Consider the following 22348-nt stretch of genomic DNA (forward strand, 5'->3'; position numbering starts at 1 on the left):
CAGATGTAGCTCCAGCTCTCTCACAGTAAACATGTTTAGTCAGTTTTCTGAGGCAGCTGACACGGGCTCGTCTTTACCGGGATTGCCGTACTTTATGTTATGGATTAGGATTTGTGAGCAGGCTGTTTATGGAGGGATTTGAAGCCCTGGGAGCCAAACTGAGCCTGTATATATAGATATATACACCCATCAGGCACAACACAATGACCACCTCCTCGTTTCTACGCTCACTGTCCATCTGACCAGCTCCACTGACCGTATAGCTGCTCTCTGTAGTTCTACAGTTACAGACTGTAGTCCATCTGTTACTCTGATACTCTGTTACCCTGTTCTTCAGTGGTCAGGACCCCCATGGACCCTCACAGAGCAGGTACTATTTGGGTGTTGGGTCATTCTCAGCACTGCAGTAACACTGACGTGGTGGTGGTGTGTTAGTGTGTGTTGTGCTGGTGCGAGTGGATCAGACACAGCAGTGCTGCTGGAGTTTTTAAACACTGTGTCCACTCACTGTCCACTCTATTAGACACTCCTACCTTGTCGGTCCACTTTGTAGACGTAAAGTCAGAGACGACAGCTCATCTGCTGCTGCACAGTTTGTGTTGGTCATCCTCTAGTCCTTCATCAGTGGTCACAGGACGCTGCCCACAGGACACACACTTACTGCAGTGCTGAGAATGACCCACCACCCAAATAGTACCTGCTCTGTGAGGGTCCATGGGGGTCCTGACCACTGAAGAACAGGTTAACAGAGTATCAGAGAAACAGATGGACTACAGTCTGTAACTGTAGAACTACAGAGTGCAGCTATACGGTCAGTGGAGCTGATAAAGTGGACAGTGCGTAGAAACGAGGAGGTGGTCAGAACGTTACGCCTGACCGGTGTGTGTGTATTTATATATATTTCTTTCTGAAAAGAATTTGATCTGGAACTCTGAGTGCCATCTGCATAACACATGACCCACAATGAAAGGTGAAGTGAAACTTGCTGTGCATGAAAAGAGGAATACAAGTAAACAGGATGACTGTAGGAACATTGAGGGGCAGCAGTGGCAGCACAGTGAGCTTCTTTGGGTCCAAGAAGCTGATGTAGCTTCTTAGACCATCAACAGCTGATGTCACGCACTCACCTCGAAGCCTGTGCAGGTGTTCAGCGCCTCTGACAGTCCTGATGATGTGGTTTCTCACTCTGTACATAGATAGATAGATAGATAGATAGATAGATAGATAGATAGATAGATAGATAGATAGATAGACAGACAGACAGACAGACAGACAGACAGACAGACAGTCTAGGTTAGTTGGGGTAGTGGGTAACACCTCTGCCTTCTATGCTGTAGACTGGGGTTCAATGCCCCGCCTGGGTAAACTCCTTACACTACACCAATAAGGGTCCTTGGGCAAGAGTCCTAACACCGCCTTGGCCTGCCTGTGTAAAATTATCAAATTGTAAGTCTCTCTGGATAAGAGCGTCAGCCAAATGCCATAAATGTAAATAAAGATATCTAGATAGATCTTTATTGATCCTGAAGGAAAGTTAGCCGTATGACTCACTGTGATCTATGATCATGGACTAAAGTGTGGGCCAAAATTCAGGCATCTAAGCTGGATCTACTATGACTTTCAACAATGCGATGAACCTTTGTCCAGCTGCATGTGCTCAATGTCAATTTACATTAATATAAATGTGGCGATAATACAAAGAGAGCGAAAAGCTGCTCGGTTGAAGGAACTGTTATCAACAGAGATGCTCTCTATATGTTTACATGTTAAGAACTGCGCTGACCACCTGGATCTGATAGAGAGGGTTTAAAGTTCTACATGACCTCAAAGCTCCTGAATGTTCATCTCTTTATGATCTTAGATCTGCAGATTCTGACCTTCAAACACCTCTATTGCTGTTATTGAACATTGTTGTTAATTCTCAGTTGTGTAGGTGGGATGATAAAAGCTCTGGAGACACTATCTGAATTTAAACATGAACAACTTTATTTCAAATTAAAGACAGCGCTTAAAGCCGTTGTTGCAGAGACTCAGAAGCCAATGTGGAATCTCCCTCAAGTCCAAGATGCTTCAGCTTTTTAAGCAAAATTTACGCACACACATAACACAAAATCCATACATTAAGATGGGAAAATATCTTATGGTATGGCTTACATCTGGTTTTTGTTATTATGTCCTTTTTCTAAAAAGAGGGGCCCATCTCTCTCCTGGGACCCCAGAGCCCCGAGCTCGGGCTTCGTCGACACACATAGAGCCTTCACTTTTCAACCAGGGCTCCGTTGAAACATATGGAGCCGTCTGATAGTACTTTCAAACAGCTACATGTATATTAGAGCCCAATATCATATCAATATCATATATAACCTTTTATCAAGCCTGAGACACTTCAACATTAACTACAACAGAAGCCAAATGGACTTCTCTCCTATTACTGTTCAACTTTATCATCTGTTTGTAAAGCACTGTGAGCTGCCACCGCTATCAACAGAGCTCTATAAAGAAAATGTATTATTATTATTAATATTATTATTATTATTATTGTTGTGGTTGAATACATCGGTAGTTATTAGTTCATTTCTGTTTAAAAGAATCATGACATTTGCTGTATTTAAACTCTACACATTGCAGTGATTCTTTTATTTCATTGTAAAGATTTGTTTGGGAAGCAAAGCGTTAAAATCGGAGATGGTTCTCTCTGTGGTCTGTAGGTAGATCCAGCTGAGCTGCTCTCTCATTGGTTAGGACTTCAGGAGCTGGAATGAAGGCCTTAGATTAACTATTAATATAATTAGGAAGTGACAGAAGAATCAGTTAATCACTCTTTGATGTAACTTCAATTTAATATACTGCAACATACGATGATAAATACACAACCCCATTTCTGAAACAAGTTGAGACGCTGTGCAAAATGTAAAAAACTAAATTTAATGATATGCAAAATTCAAAATGGGATATTTTTTTTTTTAAATTCTCAGTTTCAACGTTTGATTTGTTGTCTTTGTACTATTTCCAATGAAATGTAGGTTTTAAATGATTTGCACGTCATTGCATTTTGTTTTTGTTTACATTTTGTTTACATAACATTCATGCTTTATACAGCAAAAGTGTTAATGGACAAGATTTTCAGCTTAGTGCTGACATACCTCTAGAAATCCCATAATGGTGCTAGCAGACATGAATTATTTTAAAGGTGGTGTTTTGGTGGGAGGTGGGAATTTTGACAAAATGATGTGTTTCCAGTTTGAAAGTAATTCTATGATGAAAAAAGACCAACAGAAATGCTCCAAAATGACTTGGGAATAAAATGTTCCATTATCTTCCATTCAAAGTGGAGCCGGATTTTCCAGTAACACTTTCTATGAATGTCACATTCGTAAACATCTATAAACACATTTATAGCATGCTACAATGCTTTCATATGGTATTATAAGCATGGATATAAATATTTATCAAAATGAATTAGACTGAATTACACTTTATAGCAGTATTTATTATACCTTATGAATAGTTAATATGATGCGTTTTAAATAGTGTTAGTAACATGTTATACTGTCAGTACCAAAGCACTGTCACTTTAAATGTTACATTACATCACAGCAAAAGAGTTCCCATCAGCCCCTCCTCTGAACCCCATCTGACATCACTCTGAGTGTGAAGTTACTGTGGAGTGAAGGCCTGGAGAGGGAGGGGTGAGATAGTCGAGTGCTGTCACTGTAATTTGTTCCCTCACTGGTTCTAACGTCAAGCAGTAGAACCCTTCACTCTGTAACACTACACTACACTACAGTAAAGTACAGTAATGCTGGTTTCTGCATTCTATTGGATATGCAGTGTTAAGTCAGTGCCAGGCTAACGGTGGTGAACATTAACGGTGGTGCATATTAACAGTGGTGAACATTAACAGTGGTGAACATTAACAGTGGTGAACATTAACGGTGGTGAACATTAACAGTGGTGTACATTAACGGTGGAGAACATTAACGGTGGTGAACATTAACGGTGGTGAACATTAACGGTGGTGAACATTAACAGTGGTGAACATTAATGGTGGTGCACATTAACGGTGGTGCACATTAACAGTGTTGAACATTAACAGTGGTGAACATTAACGGTGGTGAACATTAACAGTGGTGTACATTAACAGTGGTGTACATTAACGTTGGCGCACATTAACGGTGGCGCACATTAACGGTGGCGAACATTAACGGTGGTGAACATTAACGGTGGTGAACATTAACGGTGGCGCACATTAACGGTGGCGAACATTAACGGTGGTGAACATTAACGGTGGTGAACATTAACGGTGGTGTACATTAACGGTGGTGAACATTAACGGTGGTGCACATTAACAGTGGTGAACATTAACGGTGGTGAACATTAACGGTGGTGCACATTAACGGTGGTGAACATTAACAGTGGTGAACATTAACGGTGGTGCACATTAACGGTGGTGAACATTAACAGTGGTGAACATTAACGGTGGTGCACATTAACGGTGGTGAACATTAACAGTGGTGAACATTAACGGTGGTGAACATTAACAGTGGTGAACATTAACAGTGGTGAACATTAACGGTGGTGAACATTAACGGTGGTGCACATTAACGGTGGTGCACATTAACGGTGGTGAACATTAACGGTGGTGAACATTAATCAGTGGTGAACATTAATCAGTGGTGAACATTAACGGTGGTGAACATTAACGGTGGTGAACATTAACGGTGGTGCACATTAACGGTGGTGAACATTAACGGTGGTGCACATTAACGGTGGTGCACATTAACGGTGGTGTACATTAACGGTGGTGTACATTAACGTTGGCGCACATTAACGGTGGTGAACATTAACGGTGGTGTACATTAACGGTGGTGAACATTAACGGTGGTGAACATTAACGGTGGTGAACATTAACAGTGGTGCACATTAACGGTGGTGCACATTAACGGTGGTGAACATTAACGGTGGTGTACATTAACGGTGGCGTACATTAACAGTGGTCCACGCTTCACTTTACTCAGAGCGCACTAATACAGCTTATGAGCTCTTATAATGTGTTATAAACAGTACTAATAATGCATTGTTAACAATTCATAATGCATAATAAGCATGGATATAATTTTTATAAATATTTATAGCCGTGTTTATAATGCCTTATAACATGAATGCATTATACCATGTAATGAATGTGTTTAGAGATGCTTAGAAAGGCCTTTCCGTCTTTAAGTTGGACTATTGGACATAGGAGGAGGAGGATGATGATGATGTATATAAGTATATACACAGTGATGTGGAGAGTGCTCTGTCCTACAGCCAGACCTAAACACACTGTCAGGCTCTTATTGATTCAGTCACCATAAAATCGCCTCCATTCCTGGCCTGTTGAGGAGAAGCGGAGGGCAGATCCGGAGCTGAAGCCTCAGACGGAGCATCGCATCAGAGATGGATCTCACGTGTGAACAGCTCTGGCCTGGTTCTGCAGTCTGAGTGCTGCGCTGTAATTCTGCGGGCCTTGGCTGCTTTTTGCTGAGCGCGCTCGTCTGTAATTTGCAGTCAGAGTGGAAGCTTTACCTGCATCTATTACCGTGACAAATACACGCGCCGCTGTAAGGCAAGCGAGAGGCAAATTGGAGGAATAAATAAACGGGGAAAGGAATTTGTCAGCGGAAACAATGCTTTAGCTATTTGCGTCAGCCTCTCCCCGAGCATCATGGGTAGTGTTTAGAGGAGGTGCACACCAAGCTGTCCTCCTGCTGTACGCAGAACACCTGTCACTGTGGGAGATAGCAGCAATAACCCTGACTCACAGCTGATTAATAACCCTACACACTTACAGAAGAACATGGTCCTAAATAGAACCGTGAACACGCAGAGAACCCTTAGCATGACTACAGCGTTCCATGTCTGGTGACACAGTTCTTCAGATTGATGGAGAATGTTTTCTAAATAGCATCAAAGAAGTGTTCTGCTATTGTTACAATGTCAAGCTTGTATCAGTAGCAGAACCCTTTGGTGCTAGGTAGAACTGGATCTTAAAATTCTTAGAACTTCATTCTGGAAGTTCATTTTATTAGAACTTCATTCTGGATGTTAATTTTATTAGAACTTCATTCTGGATGTTAATTTTATTAGAATTTCATTCTGGATGTTAATTTTATTAGAACTTCATTCTGGATATTAATTTTATTAGAACTTCATTCTGGATATTAATTTTATTAGAGCTTCATTCTGGATATTAATTTTATTAGAACTTCATTCTGGATGTTAATTTTATTAGAATTTCATTCTGGATGTTAATTTTATTAGAATTTCACTCTGGATATTAATTTTATTAGAACTTCATTCTGGATATTAATTTTATTAGAACTTCATTCTGGATGTTAATTTTATTAGAATTTCATTCTGGATGTTAATTTTATTAGAACTTCATTCTGGATATTAATTTTATTAGAACTTCATTCTGGATATTAATTTTATTAGAACTTCATTCTGGATGTTAATTTTATTAGAATTTCATTCTGGATGTTAATTTTATTAGAATTTCACTCTGGATATTAATTTTATTAGAGCTTCATTCTGGATATTAATTTTATTAGAACTTCATTCTGGATATTAATTTTATTAGAACTTCATTCTGGATGTTAATTTTATTAGAATTTCACTCTGGATATTAATTTTATTAGAGCTTCATTCTGGATATTAATTTTATTAGAACTTCATTCTGAATGTTAATTTTATTAGAACCTTATTCTGGATAATAATTCTATTTGAACTTCATTATGAATGTTAATTTTATTAGAACTTCATTCTGAATGTTAATTTTATTAGAACTTCATTCTGGATATTAATTCTATTAGAACTTCGTTCTAGATATTAATTTTATTACAACTTCATTCTGGATGTTAATTTTATTAGAATTTCATTCTGGATATTAATTTTATTAGAACTTCATTCTGGATGTTAATTTTATTAGCACTTCATTCTGGATATTAATTCTATTAGAACTTTATTCTAGATGCTAATTTTATTAGAACTTCATTCTGGATGTTAATTCTATTAGAACTTCATTCTGGATGTTAATTCTATTAGAACCTTATTCTGGATGTTAATTTTATTAGAACTTCATTCTAAATGTTAATTTTATTAGAACCTTATTCTAGATATTAATTTTATTAGAACTTCATTCTGAGAAGCGTTATAAAAGTAGAGATGCAATGTTTTGCTGCAACAGTCATTAGAACATGGTAAAACTAACAGGGTTGGGACTTATAAATAAGACTTTGATAAATGATGGAGTATAAACAGTTCTACACCCGTTAGCAGTGAACAGGGGGACAGGCTTAGAAATCAAGGCAGCACTCAAGATGGTAAACCGAGTCTAAAGTCTGAGACCAAAATAAGTAATTAGAGCTGAACGGCCCAGTTCACCGAGTTCAACAAGCGACTGCGGCGTATTTCTAGTCTATTCTGCTCTCCTGGGACTTATTTATTTAAATTCTGTTTACCATGCTGCAGTCAAAAGATCAATCTGCTAGAAATTGACATCCCTCATTACCAGTAATGCTGAATAGAGGCCGTTCTCTGAACTGCCCATCGTGTGTGTTCTGTCTGCTAAAAGGCTGAACGGACTCATAAGGCTTCATGGCGTGTGCGTTGTGCTCGGACTTCAATGATGATAATTTGTAGATGGTCCCTTATTGGCTCACAGCAGCTTCAGCGGCTCATAGAAATAAACATGGTCTATGACTTTAACCCCTTACATATCCAGGGTCCACCGGCAGGCCCAGTGGTTTATTACACACTTCTATAATCTATAAGAACAGTTCAGCGAGTTTGCATTGAAGTCCATTTAGTTACTGAATAATCATGACTATGTAATAAACCTGTAATTTTAAGGGGTTTAAAAGGCCTTCATTTCACATGAAAACGGAGCGGCAGCTGATTGTTACAGGAACAAATAGAGATCATTTATACATGTTGACATTTATGCACCCATCATTGGAAACCTACTGAAGAAGGAAGCTAAACATGTAAAACTGAGCCTTATGGACTGTGCTCTTACTTTCCTTCTCATTCTGGAGCTGGTAGTTGACGTAGGTTTACTTGAGCATTAAAATCTGGCAAGTGAACAATCACAGAAGTTTGGTTTCAGACTTTGCTTTTACGTAGAACAAATAAGCTCAGATGAATTTGTTCCTGTAGACTGGGTGGAGATGTAAATCCAGAGTAAGGCTGTGTTCACATTACAAGCCTCGTTGCTCGAATTAGATTTTTTGCTCAAATCCGATTTCTCTGACCCGACGGTTCGCACTCGTTTAGGTCAGTGATTCAGATCCGTCGTTAATGTGATGAACTGACCCTCATGAGCTCCTCCTACTCAGTAACGTCACGTGACTGAATCACTGCATCATCAGCACAAACTAACGAGCAGAACGAGCTTCACTGAGAAGATCATTAACTCTGATCAGCTCTCAGCTTCATTATTAGAGCCAGACGGAGGAGGAAAAGATGAGATGAGCTGCTTTTCCACCGTTTAAAGGCTTTAACGTCTGTTCGGCGCTGTTGCCATGGTAACGCTGAATGATGGTACATGATCAGTGGAAAAAAGTGCATGAATTCCGATCTGAGCGTCACATTAAGGTCACGTGGCCACGAATCGGATACGTATCCGATCTAGGACCACACATGAAAGTGGCTCAGGTCGGATTTGAAAAGACCAGATTTGTGTCCACACTGCCCTGAAAACACCAGATCTGAGTCCCATGATGGCAGAAAATCAGATTTGTGCCACTTCAGCCTGGAAATATGAACGCAGCCAAAATGCCCGATTCTTTGGGAAAACGCTACAGATCTCTAATAAATGTCTACAGATTGGCTGAATAAAGGAAAAAAGAGACAGTGAACTGCTGCTGGGCGTCAGGTGGTCAGAACAGATCAGACGCTTGCAGATGAAAAGACAAGGTTGTGGTTTACTTGAGGGTGAGGAATATCACAAAAGGCGTAGTCATAACAGGCCAGGGTCAAAACCAGAGAGCAAGAGGATCAAAACAAAAGGGCCATCCAGAGAGAATCCGGTACCCAGTCCAGGTTCAAAAGGCAGGAGATCAGTAAGGTTCAGCCATCACATCAAAAAGGGGCAACATGAAAAGGCAAAAACACAAAAAACAACAGATCAGGCTTACAGACCGAGAGCGCCCAGCCTTTCAACGTCTCAGCGTTTCATTTGTCACATATACAGTCACACTCCGCACAAATAGCAGTGAAATGCCTGGACTATGCGCCGAAATGCAGGCAACACTTCACAATGTGCTAAACTGAAGCTCAGCTTTAAATACTAACAAACTCAGGGTCAGTAATGACAAACAGGTGTGCAGACTCAGTTCTCCGTGAAATGGAGCCCTGGAATGAATGTCTCTTGGTGGATGGTGATGATGGGTTAGTCATGTGGCTTCTTCCTCACCTTAACTCCTGTGTGGTGTTCAGGTCTGTGGGACTGATTTTCAATGTTTAGCAAATGAAAAAATGTGATTTATTATTATTTCAGCCTCAGATTCTTGGCCTTATAAAGTAACCCATTTTCAGTGTCTTCACTCTGTTCTCCTCCTGCATGGCCTGCTGTTAGTGTGTGTGTGTGTGTGTGTGTGTGTGTGAGGGTGGAGGTGGACAGCATGGACAGGCTGCTGACTGGCTACAGCTGCTAAAGGAGAACCCTACGCTGGACACTTGTGATATTTTAAAAATCTGGGGCCATTCTGGATAAAATTCTGAAGTCTGAAATCTTATCTTTTCCTCTTTGCTGTCATGGCAACTTCAGTTAAGACTGAAGTTAGAACAGGAGTCATTACAGAAAAACAAATCTTAAGTCTATAATCTTCTTATATTTCCAGATGGGTTGTTTCTGTAAAATGTTTTCTAAAGTTTTCAAAATATCCTAAATATTTTCTTAACTGAAACTCCAGAGCGTCTAGCTTCTGTTTAACCATCTGTTTCTATTGTTTTGTGCAGTGTCAGGCAGCACAGTTCAGTATAACTGATACAATGATGCTACATTTATCTACACTGAAAATGGTGCTTTGACATTTTTTTTAAAGATCTCAGACGCTGCCGACTCGAACTCCACCGCCCCTCTGATCACCTTCCTGTGTTAATGTTGATGATGAAATATTACAGTGATGGTGGTGAATAATGAGGAGGCGGAGCTGAACGTGTGTCTGTCTATTAGGAGGAGGGACGTTAGCGTGCTTGGCTAAAGTGTTTGGGAAATGGAGACTGAAACTGAGGAGAAGTGATGCTCTGATAAACAGCAGGGGGCGCTCTGATAAACAGCAGGAGGAGCTCTGATAAACAGCAGGAGGAGCTCTGATAAACAGCAGGGGGAGCTCTGATAAACAGCAGGAGGAGCTCTGATAAACAGCAGGAGGAGCTCTGATAAACAGCAGGGGGCAACTCTAACAGCATTCACAATTTACAGTTTAACACAGTTTAGCTCTGTTTGACCTTTTTTACATCAGTAACGGTAGCTAATGTTAGCTGTCTGAATGACTAACTTGATTACTTTGATTAGATGTTTATGTTTCAGTTGGGCATGTATGGTCAGTTACTAGGTAATGTGACAGTTGATTGTTGACTTCAATAGAGTAAGTTAAGATTACTTAACTTGAGATAAGAAATGATAAGATTCCTTAATTAAGGTCAGATTTTCTTCTGTAATGTGAATTTGTGAAAAATCTTATCGTGACCTGTCAGATCTGACAGATCTTAAGACAAAAAGACGGGGAGTTTCTGTAAAATAGCGACTGGAATTTTTATAAAAATTGTTATGACTGTATTGATTTAGGGTCAGCCCTGTGACCGGATGGTCACCAGTTCAATGCCCTCGGCTGACAGTCCATGACTGAAGTATCCTTGAGCAAGGCACCTAACCCCAAATTGCTCCCCGGGTGCCGTGGATAGGGCTGCCCACTGTTCAGGGCAAGTGTGCTCACTGCCCCTAGTGTGTGTGTTCACTAGGGTGTATGTAGGTGTTTCACTTCATGGATGGGTTAAATGTGGAGGTCTAATTCCTCTGTGGTGCTGTGAATGTGAATGTAATCTTGCTGGTAATCATCCCATTTTATCATACCTGTAACCTGATGTAACGCCAGGGAGCAATGAGGCGGACGCATGTGCTGAGATAAGCGTCTTTTATTGTGGGCAAATCCAGGGTCATGATCAAGACAGTCCAGGTTCAAATAGCCAACATGAACAGAATGCAGGTCAGACATGATAAACACAGAAACTGCGAACCAACATATAAACACGATCAAACAGTACATCAAACAGTACAAAGACCAACAAAACAAAGGGCAAAGCACAGGGCTTAAATAACACAGGGTAAACGAGGGACAGGCGGGAAACAGGTGGAGACAATCAGGGGTGGAGTCATGAAACGAGGGGGCTGGACTAAAAATCAAAACTAAAACACACATGGGCTAAACCAAAACTCAACACGAACACATGGACAGGACTGGGAGGGGCCAATCGTGACACCCAAATGCTGTACTTTTACTGTAATTTTAACAGAATAGTTACTGTTTTTTGTATTCTGATTATACAACACTGTTACTGTATCCCATTACTATCCAGCCCTGAAAACTAAAGCAGCAAACTTCAGGGACCAAACATGTCCTGACTGATCATTTACATTTGGCATAAGGTCAGGGAAAACAGTGGAATTAGGATTTTTTGAAGTATCGTTTTAATGCAGCCCTGTGTGTGTGTGCACATGTGTGCGTATGGAGGGTCATGTTAAGTCTGGGCCGAGGCTGGGCCGGTGGGTATTGATCAGTGTGTCTGAGCTGTGATGGTGAGATGGTATTGGTTGCGGCGGGGGGAGATGGTGAGTGGTCTGTTCTTTTCTCCAGATTGTTCTCCATTGATTTCTCTCCCTCTCTATTCCTCTCGAGTTTGTCTCAGGGTCGCTGGCTGACGCCTTCGTGCTGCGGCCTGATGCGATCTCTCATGACCGCTGAGCTGAGGACAATGCACACACACACTAACACACACACTCACACAGAATGGCTTCTTTCAAACCTTGTCAGGACGTAAGGAACCCATATGTAACAGCAGTGCACCATTCATTTGTTCAATTTCCAGTCAAAAGATCCATAAATTTCAAGTTGTTAATTTTTCAGATTAGATAGAAGATAATCCACTTCTAATAAGAAGAGTTTCTGAAACTGGGGTTTGAAACTGTCTCTGAAAATGTCTCTCCTAACAACCACCTGGAAGAGCTGATAGACAACAAAACTGGAGAGGAGAAAATCAAGTTGCTTCAGATCTGAAAACATCCACAGGTGTTTCTGTCCATCCTTCCACTGTGAGAAGACCACTCAGCGCTGTGGGTCTGAAAGGACGTGTAGCTGATCGAGAAGAACCTCACTGAGAAAAGGAGACGGACACATCAAACAAAGAAGCTGGACGATAGACTGACCACCCCAGAGTCCAGACCTCAGCACCACTGAATGGGTTTGATTACTTCAGGAAATCATCAACCAGCTTCTGAGACTGAACTTTGGAGACGTGTCTGCAGATTCTTTGAGGAGCTGAACGTGAGGTTCCTGAGAAGAACGGAAGCTGGAATGAAGGGAACGAGAGACTCACTGAAGAGCTGAGAGTTTAGATTAAGATTAAGGCGTTTTTTGTTAGTTAACTTAGTTGATTGTATTTCGTGGATGCTTTGACTGGAAACTAAACCAATTAAAGGTTCTGTTCAGGTACGTTTCTCATCCATCAAGGTCCAAACAGTGTAAACGTTCCCTCAGAGGTTCTACAGTGGTTCTTAGGTCTGATGGTGGAGCTTAAATCAGTTTCTCCAGGTGAAAAGTTGGCATTTGTTCCTTTTCATAACCGAATGTTTTAAAACAGAGCAGTAGAGTAAAAGCCTGGAGGCGAGGCGAGGTGTGTGGAGTCAGTACAGCTTAGAAGAACATAATGCTCTACTGCACTTCTCACCAGTCTATTAGCCTAATTTCAGTGTTTATTTGATATTTAAATTAAAGACACCATATCCAATTTAAATCCAATACACCTTTTATTAAATTCAGTGAATATCTCTTCACAATCTGCGAGCTCTATGTTCTGGGCTAGTGTTGGTACATAGCCCAGGCTCTGAGAATAGCAAACAAAGTGTCTTTTAATTTCGGTTTTCCTACATTGTTCAATCTTTAATCTGATTTATCTTAATATTTCCTTATTTTGAGTGACTGGAGTGTGTAAAAGTATTATATTCATCTAAATATATTGTCATGAACCATAACCCTGGTACTAATCCTAGTAGTAATGCTAGTATTAATCCTAACTCTAGTGCTAACCCTAACCCTGGTCTACAACCCCAATTCCAATGAAGTTGGGACGTTGTGTAAAACTTTGTGTCAGTCCATCTCAGATGAGCTCGGCCCAGAGAAGGCAGCAGCGTTTCTGGGTGGTGTTGATATGTGGCTTCGCTTTGCATGGCAGAGTTTTAACCTGCACTTGTAGATGGAGCGACGAACTGAGTTCACTGACAGTGGTTTTCCAAAGTGTTCCTGATCCCATGTGGGAATATCCGTTACAGAATGATGTGGGTTTTTAATGCAGAGCCGCCTGAGGGGTCAAAGGTCACGGGCATTCAGTGTTGGTTTTCTGCCTCGCCGCTTACCTGCAGAGATTTCTCCAGATTCTCTGAATCTTTTGATGATATTATGGACTGTAGATGATGAAATCCCTAAATTCCTTGCAGTTGCACGTTGAGAAACGTTGTTCTTAAACTGTTGGACTATTTGCTCACGCAGTTGTTCACTAAGTGGTGAACCTCGCCCGTCCCTGCTTGTGAACGACTGAGCCTTTCAGGGATGCTCCCTTTATACCCAATCATGACACTCACCTGTTTCCAGTTAACCTGTTCACCTGTGGAATGTTCCAAACAGGTGTTTTTGCATTCCTCAACTTTCCCAGTCTTTTGTTGCCCCTGTCCCAACTTCTGTGGAACGTGTTGCAGACATCAAATTCAAAATGAGTGAATATTTGCAAAAAACAATAAAGTTTATCCGTTTGAACATTAAATATCTCGTCTTTGTAGTGTATTCAATTGAATATCGGCTGAAAAGGATCTGCACATCATTGTATTCTGTTTTTATTTATGTTTTACACAACATCCCAACTTCACTGGAATTGGGGTTGTAAATGAAGTGACCCTTATTAGTCCCACAACAAGGAAATTTCACCTCCTCATTTTAACCCATCAGTGCAGTAAAACACCACATACACACTAGTGAACACATACACTAGGGTGCGGTGGGCAGCCCTATCCGCAGTGCCTGGGGAGCAGTTGGGGGGTTAGGTCTCTTGGTCAAGGGAACGTCAGTCATGTACAGAGGATCAAAGTCAGAGGATCAAACTGGAGACCTTCCAGTCACAGGGCCGGTTCCCCAATCTCCAGCCCACAACTTCCCCCAAAACGCTCTGCTATGACCCTAATTCCTAATTCTATATTAATCCTAAATCTAGCATTAATCCTTAGATATTAATTGGAACCGTAAATCCTATTTCTGGTACTAGTCCTAACCCCGGCGCTGTTCAGACTCTCCTCGGCAGTGTGTCTCAGTCTGAGTGTCTGTAGGTGACCTGTAAGTTTTAATGATTAACACACTGAGTTTCTGTAAACAGCTGAATGGATGAAGGTGCTGGTGCTGCTGGTCGGTCATCGTTTTCTCTGGTTTCTCTGGTTTTGTTACCAAGTCAGGCCTGTTTTGTCCTGAAAATGGAGAAAAACACAGGAGCTCACACACACAGAGCGATAAACAGAGAGATGGAATGATTTGTAGGAGGACAGCTGGAGGATTAGAGCTGTCTTTACCGGTCAGTGATTATCTTGACCACTGCTTTCGGCTTTATTGTTTTTTTTTATCTTTTCAATCTTACAAACGACTCACATTGATCAGGAGTCAATACTCAGCTGACATATCAGCAACAAACACACACACACACACACCCACAAACACCCCCCCCCCCCCCCCACACACACACACAGAGAAGGAGAGAGGTCAGAGATGATGCAGCTGACCTTTCTTCTTCTGTGCATGTGTGTCTGTGTGTGTGTGTGTTATAATCATCTGCTGAGCTCTAAATCCTCCACAGCTGCAGATTTGAGTGTGTGTGTGTGTGTGTGTGTGTGTGTGTGTGTGCGCGTGTGTGTGTGTAATGTAATGAAATCTGAAGTGGGCCGCTCCACAATGCATCACACCTACAGGAGCTTTTTTGACTCCCATTCTAAATCCGTGGGCATTAATATGGAGCTGGTCCTTCTTGGCAGCTCTAACAGCTTCCACTCTTCTGGGAAGCTTCTAGAAGATCTTGGATGTGTCTGTGGGAATTTCTGCCCATTCATCCAGAAGAGCAGCTGTGACGTCCTGGCTGACGATCTCCATTCTAGTTCATCCCAAAGGTGTTGCATGGGGTTGAGGTCAGGGTTCTGTGAGGGCCAGTCAAGTTCTTCCACACCAAACTCACCCAGTCCGGCCTTTATGGAGCTGCTTTGGTCACTGGGTCTCATGTCATGCTGGAACAGGAAAGGTTCTTCCCCAAACTGTTCCCACAACGCTGGAAATGTACAACTGTCCAAAATGTCTTGTTCTGCTGAAGCATCAAGATTCCCTTCAGTGGAACTAAGGGTTCTAGACCAACCCCTGAAAAACAGCCCCATATAATTATCCCTCCTCTACCAAACTTTCCAGCTGGCGCAGTGCAGTCAGGCAGGCAACGCTTTCCAAACCCAGACTCGTCCATCAGACTGACAGATGGAGAAGCTGATTGGAGCAAAAGAATCATATTCTGTAGAGTGACCAGAGTCCAGTGGCGGTGCTTTACTCCACTCCATCCGACGCTTGGCATTGTGATTGGTGATGTAAGGCTTGCTATTGGCTAAAATCAACATTTTGGAAAATGTAAAATGTCAAGTTCAAGTGGTCTTTGTCATTCCTCAATATAAGCCATGCATTGCAGTGAAATGTGGTTCTTCAGACCCCAAATACACAACAGCAGCACATCACGCAGAACTGTTTACATTTTCTTTTCTTCTTTATTTTTCCAGTATAGTATCACTTATAGGCACTAAACTGTGATGCAAATGCACTTTTGAAAACTTGTTCAGAGCTTTTTTGCCTCTAACTAAATGACAGTAATCGCTTGATGCTATCTAGAACCTGTCATAATAAACGGTAAAATTCTATATTAAAAAGCTGTGAATTTAGTTCATTCATTCACACTCAGGAAGTCGCACGACAAACTCTTGACAAACTGTTTATAGTGCATTATTAAAACACATAATGCAACTGCAATGCAACAAAAGCCGTTCAGAAAAAAATGCAAGAACTAAAGCGCAACGCAGAGAGAGCGCCGTGTTTAACTGAACAGAGAAAAATCAAATCACATTTATTTGTTCCGCTTTTTACAACTGATGTTGGCACAAAGCAGCTGCACAGAATTCTCGAAAAGACAAAGTTTTAACATGAATGTAACCCATGTAGCAATATTTAGTAATATTAGTAAAATTAGTAATAGTAGCATTAGTAATAGTAGTAGTAATCGTAGCAGTAGCAGTGGTAGTAATAGTAGTAGTAGTAGTGGTAGTAATAGTAGTAGTAGTAGTAGTGGTAGTAGCAGTGGTAGTAATAGTAGCATTAGTAATAGTAGTAGTAATAGTAGCATTAGTAATAGTAGTAGTAATAGTAGTAGTAATCGTAGTAGTAATAGTAGTAGTAATAGTAGTAGTAATCGTAGCAGTAGCAGTGGTAGTAATAGTAGTAATAGTAGTAGTAATAGTAGTAGTAATCGTAGCAGTAGCAGTGGTAGTAATAGTAGTAATAGTAGTAGTAATAGTAGTAGTAATAGTAGTAGTAATAGTATTAGTAGTATCATGAAATTCTAACACAATGTAAAGAGTAACTGGAGATTTTAAGTTATGCTAATAAAAGAAAAGTGGCAGAAATGAAGAGGGAAGGTTTCTGCGTGACGTTTACGTCTCATACACAGCGAATGACCCTTCTGATTCATTTCTTCCCTTTGTTTCAGTTCTAAGCCGTATGACTGCGGCTCCTCACCCATTAAATCAGTGAAGGAAAGTGCGGGGGTAAGAACGACGCCGGTGATACACCAGGGGTGTTTTGATGATGATGATTTCATTAACGCTGCTGTAATTGTGTTGCGGATAGGTGCAGTGACAATTATGAAACTGATTTATTGTTGGGAGTCTGTAAAGTGGGTATTTTTCTCGACTCGCGCCGCTTTGACAGGTAATTGCTGGCTCACTCTGCTGCCTGGCATAATCACGGCTATAACTCACGCAGCGCTGGTGAAGAGGAACCCCACTCTGAGATTACACTCTGTCTCTCTCCATGTCCCGACGCTGACGCTGAGCTCTGACTGCAGCTGTTCACACTCCTCTGTAGAGCTGTAGGTCAGGACCACACACTGACCTGGATCTGACAAGACGGCCGTTGTCAGGGACTGATATGTAAGACTGATTATACTGAAGCAGAACTGTACAGAAATATTATAGAGCATCACTCGGCTTAATTAGTGTTTAGGCTTTTGGCCAGAGGGGAACCCTTGGGATCTTCTAGGCCTTCAGAGAAGACCTAATGATCACCAAACACTAAAAAATGCATGCCTGTAATTCTAAAGTAGTTTTTAATCAACAGAATCATGTTGACACATATTTAAACTCTGCCAGGACTACAGCACCACACTGAGAAACACATCTTAATCAAAGAATGACGTTAGGATAAATACTACAGAACGTCTGAGTCGCTTAAATACAGGGCGTCCCAAAAAACTGACATCATTTGAGATGCGAGTATCTGAGTAACTACATGTTATAGGCAAACGACATTAAATAGGCTTCGTGTTGAGCAACACAAGATCTATTTCTCAGAATTCCAGTAAGAAATTCAGAGGGATGTCGATTTCAGAGCCGATTTCAGAGCTTCATAAACGTTCTGACTGACGAAATCTTTGGGTATTAGTGGTCGTCCAGATCCCGTTGCCCGGCACAGACGGCCTTCCTCTTTGATTTTGTTGAGCCATGTCTGAATCCGCTTTCCAGTGGGTGCATTTTTATTGAATTTTCTTGAAAATGCACGCTCTCGCTCTTGTTTGGCTGTGTTCGAGTGTATTCTAACACACAAAACGCCTTTTCATTTCTGTACCAAGACAGAATGACGCAGACACTCGTGGGTTTTACTGATGAAAACGCAGTCCACTATCGAAGTCAATACACAGGCATAGGTCAGATCCACAAAGGCCAAAACAACACAGAAGCTCAAACACACAGGCAAATAATCTGAAAAAGGGTCAGTCAAAAACAGGGCAAGAAGTCAGAACCAGAATAACGAAACAGATATGAATGCTCAGAAGCTCTAGAGACAGAAGCAAGACCTCACAAAGAACCAGGCCTACAAGCCCGGGCTTTATACTAAACTAATCAGTGAGCTGCAGGTGGACATGATCAGTACTCTGGAGAGCTGGAGTGCTGATTGGAGCATGAGAGTGGGGCAGGAGTCATGTGGTCCCCCAGGGGGTTCTGGGAGATGGAGTCCAAAGAGACCGCAGAGCCGAAGGGAGTCGTGACAGTTGTAGTGAACATCATTTTTCAACCTGACCAAAAAAAAAAAAAAATCATAGAAAATGAGACTGGGTTAGTTTTTACACATTTTCTTCCAATTTGAGATCATTTGAGGGAGGACTGGCTGTTATTAGACTATGAAATGTCCATTTTTGGGACGCCCTGTACTGTAGAAAGTTGGAATTGAGTTGCTGAGTTAGTGACTCGGTCATTTTGAGTCTGATTGTTTTAGAGCATATTTTATATTGAAGTAAGTTTATTCCAAACAGGTGAATGGGCTGCTTTTGAAGACGGTTCTAGGTTTAATGTGGCTGTATTGTTTTACCCTCTTTTAGCTGTAGGTAATAAAGCAATACGCCACAAGAGGCTGTGAGTTATTGTGATTTTAGCGCAGTAAGAGGTTATTAGGCACGCAATGAAGTTGAAACCCCCTTCCCTGTGAGAAAACCACTGTAATGTACCGCCTGTAAGTGGCTATTGTTTTGTCCTGTATCAGTGAATTGACCTTAAGTGTTTACATTTAAAAGGTTTTGGACGTTTTGTGCTTTTTGTTATAATGTTTTTGTTGATTTAGGACCTCCAGGTATTTGAGCTGAACCAGCTTAGTTAATTTAGTTTAATCTATTAAAGCCTCTCAGCTTTATTAGACACAGGCTCGGTCAAAGCAACTCACTTCATTCCTGTTTGGTCTTGGGATTAATGCTATTGGTTAATGTTAATTAGTTGCTGTTAATTAGGTTACAAACATTGAATAATTAAATAGTTAAAATTAAGTTTAATGTGACCATGACCCTATCTGGACTAAGTGGTTAACGATGAAGATGATGAAGAAGAAGAAGAAGAAGAAGAAGAAGAAGAAGAAGATGATGATGATGATGATGATGATGATGATGAAGTTTAATGTCTACATGCTTTACATATTTCAAGCAGCCATTTGCACTATTATTCAAATTTCATGATGGATGGAGCCACAGAAACGGTGCAAAATGAATGAGTTTAATTCCTGTTTAATTTCTTTGAGTTTATTTCTTCTTCTTCATCTTTCGGCTGCTCCCTTTAGGAGTCGCCACAGCAGATCATCTGCCTCCATCTTGCCCCATCCACTGCCTCCTCTACTTTCACACCAACCACCTCCATGTCCACCTTCCCTACATCCATAAACCTTCTCTGAGGTCTACCTCTTCTCCTTCTACCCGGCAGCTCCATCTCCAACATTCTTTGCCCAATATATCCACTATTCCTCCTCAACACATGTCCAAACCATCTCAACCTGGCCTCTCTGGCTTTATCTCCAAACTGCTCCACCTTCACCGTCCCTCTGATCTGCTCATTCCTAATCTTGTCCATCCTTGTCACTCCCAATGAAAATCTCAACATCTTCATCTCCGCCACCTCCAGCTCAGCCTCCTGTCTTTTAGACAGAGCCACAGTCTCCAAACCAAACATCATAGCAGGACGCACTGCTGTCTTGTAGACCTTCCCTTTCACTCTTGCTGCTATCCTTCTGTCACACATCAGCCCTGACACCCGTCTCCACCCACTCCATCCTGCCTGCACCCTCTTCTTCACCTCTTTTCTACACTGTCCATTGCTCTGAATGGTTGACCCAAGATATTTGAAGTCATCCACCTTTACGACCTCTACTCCTTGCATCTTCACCTTTCCACCTGCCTCCCTCTCATTCACACACATGTATTCCGTCTTGTCTCTACTGACCTTCATTCCTCTCCTCTCCAGTGCAAACCTCCACCTCTCCAGATTCTCTTCCACCTGCTCTCTAGTCTCACCACAATTTTTTTTAGTTTATTTGAAGGAGATTATTATGATGAACCGCCTACACAGTTTTAAGACTAATCGAAAACCTGTTACCACCATTTTTTTCATATGTCTTGATTTGCTTTGATGAAATAATTTCTCATTTTCTTGATTTTTGGACTAGTATGTCAAAATAATGACTTCTTGTTTTAAAATGATGTCACAAAATAATTGTTTAAGGAATAATAATAAAATCAGTATTTCAATGTATAAAGTCACAATATTTACAATATTTTGAATGGAAACGTCAACGTTGTGACATAAAAGTCCAGTTATATATTAATAAAACCACCAGAAACTGCCAGAAAAATAGCAATTCTGAACCAGACGAATGTTAGAAGCCTATACCACCATGACTCCACCATCACCAGTAGGTGATCTGGTCTGATGGGAACAGGGCTCTAGCACACAGAACCTCATCTAGTGTGAAAGGTCATGAGAGGTGCTAGGTCATTTAAGTTGATGTGTAAAAATGACTTTGATGTATTAGAAATGAAGCTAAATGAGAGTTAGAGAAAACATCTAGACCTGCTGGAGTTAGTCCTCACCCTCAGCCTCCAAACTGGCCCCAGAAAGAGATCTATTACCCCAGGGAGCCCAGCCGATCGGCTTTCGTATGGACTGTCTTTAAGAGCGTTTGCTCTGCACTCATTTCACTGCATCGACCTGCGTATGAAGAGTGGATTCATGGCTGCTCAGGTTACTCTGGGAATACGCAGTGTGGAGAATGATACGATACGGCGGACGTTTACGTCCTGGACAGATATGAGACACATTATTATCAATTTTCTAAAAGCAAAGACAGGTAGACCCTCTAACGGCTGCAGTGACACCTGCTGTCTATTTGATTTTTCTTAATGATGCCTTCAGAGTGGCGCTGAGCGATGTTTGTTTATTCCAGTGTTTCAGATGAAGTCTTGAAATCGATGATTTTATTAGAAGTAATAAAATGCTGATCAGTTTTGTCCCAACATCTATTATTGTCTGTACGGGTGATTCCACTGAACTGGTTCAGAGTCAGAGCTGAAACACATTTGAGACTTTAGACTAAAATCCTTTTGCTGTAAGTGCCCCTGTACCTAATGTTTACTTTATTAAAATAAATGATTGAACGTTCACCAAAACAATCATAACTCTACTTAATATTTACCAAATTTGTCAGTCATGATTGTTTCAGTCGTGACTGTTTCAATCGTCAGTGTTTCAGTCGTGAGTGTTTCTGTTGTGAGTGTTTCTGTCGTGAGTGTTTCTGTTGTGAGTATTTCGGTCGTGAGTGTTTCAGTCGTGAGTGTTTCTGTTGTGAGTGTTTCTGTTGTGAGTGTTTCTGTCGTGAGTGTTTCTGTTGTGAGTGTTTTGGTTGTGAGTGTTTCTGTCGTGAGTGTTTTGGTTGTGAGTATTTTGGTCGTGAGTGTTTCTGTCGTGAGTGTTTCTGTTGTGAGTATTTCGGTCGTGAGTGTTTCTGTCGTGAGTGTTTTGGTTGTGAGTATTTTGGTCGTGAGTGTTTCTGTCGTGAGTGTTTTGGTCATGACTGAATCGTGACTGTTTCGGTTGTGACTAAGTAATGACTGTTTCTGTCGTGACTGTTTCAATCGTCAGTGTTTCTGTTGTGAGTATTTCGGTCGTGAGTGTTTCAGTCGTGAGTGTTTCTGTTGTGAGTATTTCGGTCGTGAGTGTTTCTGTCGTGAGTGTTTCTGTTGTGAGTATTTCGGTCGTGAGTGTTTCTGTCGTGAGTGTTTCTGTTGTGAGTATTTCGGTCGTGAGTGTTTCTGTCGTGAGTGTTTCTGTTGTGAGTATTTCGGTCGTGAGTGTTTCTGTCGTGAGTGTTTCTGTTGTGAGTATTTCGGTCGTGAGTGTTTCTGTCGTGAGTGTTTCTGTTGTGAGTATTTCGGTCGTGAG

This window comes from Pygocentrus nattereri, chromosome 6, assembly GCF_015220715.1.
Source record: "Pygocentrus nattereri isolate fPygNat1 chromosome 6, fPygNat1.pri, whole genome shotgun sequence".
In the NCBI taxonomy this organism is placed as follows: domain Eukaryota; kingdom Metazoa; phylum Chordata; class Actinopteri; order Characiformes; family Serrasalmidae; genus Pygocentrus; species Pygocentrus nattereri.